The sequence below is a fragment of the Vipera ursinii genome (genome assembly GCF_947247035.1).
Source record: "Vipera ursinii genome assembly, chromosome: 13".
Lineage (NCBI taxonomy): Eukaryota > Metazoa > Chordata > Lepidosauria > Squamata > Viperidae > Vipera > Vipera ursinii.
The window spans coordinates 1212299-1217326 of record NC_139526.1 but is presented as its reverse complement, the minus strand read 5'-3'; the positions used below and the strand labels follow the sequence as shown (position 1 = coordinate 1217326).

The following is a 5028-nucleotide window of genomic DNA, read 5'->3' as shown; positions in this document are numbered from 1 at the left end:
TGGGGGTAGACTTAGGGCGGACTCGATGGTGTCAGGATCGAAACTTGCTGCCAAGATTTGGGCAATAAGGCAGGCTGATGACACAGGTTGGGAGCCACTGCGCTAGATAACTGGCTCTATGGAGGGGCCCTTAGTGGCTAGTCTTACATGTGCCATATAGTCAATGCAAACTTTGAAATCCAGAACTGATCCAATGATATGTACTGAACCAGTCAGCCTTGATCCCATATTCAGAATCCTGACAATCGAGTAGATCTCTGACTTGTCTTGGCAGAATCAACACAGAAAACCAGAAATTTATTAGCACAAGAAAACAGCAGTGGAGGGGGAGGAAGGGAGAGCAAGTTCAATAAGCTGAGAATAAAACTGAGAAAAGTTTAGCCTTTCTACACCTGTTTTCATGTTGTGTCCACCATGTCCATACAGAACACTTGATGTGAGGAGCAGCTTCAGGCCCACTCCCCACGTGTCCGAGTCTCTATCCGTGGGTCACAGGTCCAGATGCTTTTGAGACTCCAAGGGAGATGGGCTGCAGCCGTGCCATCAATAGCAGTTCCCCAGCAAAGGTTGAGGGATCGATTCACAGCACGGCGGTTACTCTTGCCGAAGGCCCAGGGAGAAGCTTCTGAGTCGCTCGGCAGCAACTGGCCGGAGAGAGGAAGGCAAGGGACGCATAGTGCTAATGCAGAAAGTTCTGGAATTTGAATTTGAAATGAATCCACAACGAAAATCTAAGAAAAAAATAACTAAGAAATATCATGATTTAATGAGAGACAGGCTTGCAGCATTGAGAAGGATACAATCCCAACAATATCTGATTAGGAACTTAAACTTAAATACACAGCAGTGACAAAACTAACAGCACCCTTACCCAATAGAAGATTAACTCCTTTAAAGCAAAAATAGTCCCCCTCTATGCAACATCTAACACGATATGGCAAATGTAAACACATAAAGTCTGGCTTTTAAGCAAGTCTGAAAGCCTATAAATATTGCAAATTAGCAAATGTATAAAGAGGGCCCTATCCAACAACATGCAGTTCAGTGGTGGAAAAAGTGAGGTCTTACACACAGGCAAGAAAAACCAAATGCACATGTGGTACCTGGCTCAATAGTAGTAAATGTGAGAGGGATCTAGCTGTCCTGGTGGGCAACCGCTTAAGTACCGGTGTGAGCCAGCAGTCTGCTGCAGCTGCCAAAAAAGCCAACGCAGTCCTAGACTGCATCAACTGTCCGGCACAGAGAACGAGGAACACTGACAGAGATCAAAGCACTGAAGAGTTTATTAGTGCTACCTACTGTATACAAAAGAATCTGGTCAGCTAATGGTCAAAGCTAAAAGGAATTCACCCAGGGCTGGATTTAAGTCTCTTGTGGGAGTGCAAAAATTCCAAGCGAAGGACTCGTTTAACCTGCCTCCAGGCCCGTGTGCTCGTCTCCTACTCATCATTCTCCTCTCCAACCTGGCCCCCTCCCTGCTCCATGGGCTCCTTGAAGCTGCCCCCCCTGCATAGTCTCTTCCAAATCTGAGTCCTCACCTGGCACAGGAGGCAGAGAAGCCGTGGTCTCTGAGAATCCCTCTCCCTCGCTTCTGAAACAGCCGGCTGGACAGCGGGCAGTTCCTGGAAGGCAGGCAGGAACAGGGTTACAAGGTCCCGGGAGCAGAAGGCCCATCATAAGCAGCCACTGGTTTCTCAGGGAAGCAGAGGTGAAATTGGCCAACCAAATCAGGGATCTGCATTCTCCCATAAGGCTTCGGGTTCTGGGTAGCCCCTCCAATGGTGCAAGCACAGAATTCCTTCACCTCTGAGTCCTGGATTTCTTCCACCTCATATTCTGGTTTCCCATACACAATTACTGGAGGTTGGGGGGGGGGATTTGCTGGAGCCAATTGGAGAGGACAGACGACTCTCGTGCAGAGCTGTTGGGTGAGGCCTCTGGGCGTGCTCCATACAGAGCTTGGAAGGGCATCGTTGAAATTGAAGGGTAGAGGGAGTTTTTATATGAAAATTCTGCTGGGGCAATGATGATGGCCAGTTGTCTTGTCTGTAGGTGCAATAACATCAGCTGACCAGTCTGCTGAAAGAGGTGTTTGGACTAGAAGACCTCTAAGGCCCCTTCCAACTCTGTTATTCTAGGATTCTAACAATTCCAATCCAGGAAGCTGGTGCCGCTCCTCCTCCAGACTTACATATTCAGAGTATATTGTGTTAATGTAGCCCCACAATATGTGTATCTGTTATGTTTTGCCAATAGACATACTTCTCCTGGCATTTGGGCTCTCTGACAAAACATTTGCATAACTACAAAAAGTTCTGCAAGTACCGAATACACCAGTTACTGTCAGCCTCCCCAGCAGGCCAGACAGGAAACATGACAGGATGAGCCGATTCGGCTTTATTGTGGAGGTAAATTAACAGAATCTTACAGGTCTGAAAGTACGAACTCCCATCGCCTCTTTTATCGTCTAATTTGTTAGGGAGGCCCCTTTGTGAGTTTCTTCCTCTGCATGTTACGCAGCTGATGATTCCCTAGGCAGCCTCTCTCCCCATCCTTTCCGAAGCTCATTAGTTCCCCCTCTCCATTGCAAGCTATAAGGTTAATTGTCAAACCCCAGGCTGTTCCTCCACCAGCCCCACCCTGGACCTCCATGTTACCTGCTCTCTCATTCCAGCAACGGACCCAGAAGAGCTTTGGCTGCACCCTTCGCCCCCTGAAGGTTCTTTGCTGGCTGCAGGCAGGCAGGCAGGCAGGCAGGCACGCACACACACACACACACACACACACACACAAACAAGCAAAATGAATCAGCCTAAGCCAGTGGCAGGAAGGTACACTAAAGAAACAGTAATGCCAGAGGAGAAAAAAGAAAAGGGGGCCACACTCTCGCCAGGGCCCTTCGGGGCCCTTCAAAGCAACAGCAGAGGGGGGGATCATTCAAATCTCGGGGAGGGGGCTTCGTTACGAAGGAAAGAGGCTGTGAGAGAGAAAGAGCGTTTCTGGGGTCCCAAGAGATGACACAGCTTAATCAAAGGAATCTGGCAGGGACTTGCTGGGGAGGTAGAGATAGGTGGTCCCCCAAGTAACTGGGCCCTGTGCCAGGTAGGGCTATGCAAGTAGTGGGAGCACCTCGAATCAGACCCAGAAGCGACCAGTTACCCCACAGGCAACCAGTTCAACTCAGGAAGCAGCGAGGCCTGCCTTCCTCTCTCTGCACTGCTGCCTTCTTGGCCAGCGGTAGTTCCCAACGGTCTCCAAGGGCAGCCCCATTCATTGCAGTCATCAGGCCAGGAGGTGACCAGGGCATGAGCGACTGTCTTAAGCCCCACCCCCACCCCCATGACAGTGAAGCAACAAAGGGAAAAAATCTCAGTGGCTGGAATTCCAGAATAAGGCGATGCCTGGTACATTGGGCAAAGCTTTTTGGGTGCTGCTGCTGCCACAGTCTTGGTGGAGCCTTGGTGGAGCAGTGGGCTAATGCCTCCTTAAGTAACACCAGCTGCCTGCAATTAGTGCAGGTTCGCATCCCACTAGGCTCAAGGTTGACTCAGCCTTCCATCCTTCCCAGGTAGGTAAAATGAGGACCCAGATTGTTGGGGGGCAATAAGCTGACTTTGTAATAATGCCGCTTGTGGGGGGGCGAAAGCCCTAATAAGCAGTCATATACATAGAATGAAGGCTATTGCTAAGCACATTGGTTTGTGCTTTAAATTGTAAGCCGCCCTGAGTCTTTGGAGAAGGGCGGGATATAAATGGGATAAAAAAAACAGTCACAGCCCTTCGAACGAGGCCTGGGAAGCTGTGTGGGCAGCAGCGTCGCTCAGGCCCTTTTCAGGGGTGCAGTGAGGGGGCGCTGACAGGGGGCGCTGGCAAAACCTAAGGCAGCTTGACTTGGCACCAATTGGGGGCCCGGAGGGAGCCAAAGCAGCTGGGTGGATGTGGCTACAACCTGGCGGAATTTCAATTCCCTTCAGATACAACAGGCTACTCCAGATCGCACAATGAAGCAACCTCAATTGTAGCAGGCAGCAGCACAAGCTGAGTCCTCAGGAGGGTGGGGGGAGAGATGCTATGTGGCACAGAAGTGGCACACCAGCTTCTGGCTTAATTTTAGGACTGCTCCAGAGTCATATAAGCATCTATTCACCATAAGGTTGAACAACGATATAGCACTTACTGATCTGCAAACTTTGTATTAAAACTATTGGATCATGGAGCTGCGCACAGACCTTTAAGCAGAGGGTTTTGTTCAGTTATGCTTAACATAAGCATAACATTTAATTTAAGCCACTGGTGACTCCTGGGTCTCTGGGTCCTTCTGCTCAGTGACAGCAGAACTGATTAATGGAGGACTTTCTTGGCTCACCTTTCCATAAAAGGTGGGGGTGGGGTGGGGTAGAGAACCTTCTTGTTCCATTGCTCCCCTGGCGGTTTCCCAGGGGAGGGGGACACTCTCTGCCTCGCCCCCCCACCTTTCTCCTGAAGCCAAGAGACTGTCCTTACCTCACCCACCAAGAAAGGAGGAGCTTCATGTTTCGCCCAACGCTGGATGTGGCAGTGGGGCAGGAGGTCAGCTGCCTCTTCCTGGCTGGACGGTTCTTATGGGCTTATTGGCTTGTTGGCGAGGTGCAAGCATTTTGGTAGTGAGTGCAGAAATTTCTTTAGACCCACCACTGTCACTGACTGGATTTTTCACATTTAGAATCTTTCTGGAGGATTTTTGGAGAATAGCTGTGCTTGTGAAGCACCAGATACTCATCTAGCCCTGGGAAAGCGTCTGTATTGACTGTCCACCTTTCGAAGCCCAGCCAGCCTCACCTTCCTGGCTGTTGCTTCCTGAGCTGCAAAGATGCCAGCCAGAGTCCCATCAGTCTCCATCCTGCATGTGCCACAGACACATGCAGAGCAAAGGAATGTGCCGTGTCAAGGGGCCTTAGGGAGATTAATAAACCTTTCAGGAAGCATCTCCCTTCAGTGCTGAAGAAGTTTATGCCCAGCATAATTAATGGTCACCTGTGACTTCTTAGA

At 49.9% G+C, this 5028-nt stretch overlaps 1 long non-coding RNA gene across 1 annotated transcript; it reads right to left on the bottom strand.

Moving 5' to 3' along the window:
* Positions 1 to 397: 397 nt before the first annotated feature.
* Positions 398 to 4770, bottom strand: LOC310646601. The gene is made up of 3 exons (XR_014493729.1): positions 4504 to 4770; positions 1539 to 1622; positions 398 to 746 (listed from the first exon to the last, which is right to left on the bottom strand). It is a non-coding gene; the product is annotated as an uncharacterized lncRNA (long non-coding RNA).
* Positions 4771 to 5028: the final 258 nt, after the last annotated feature.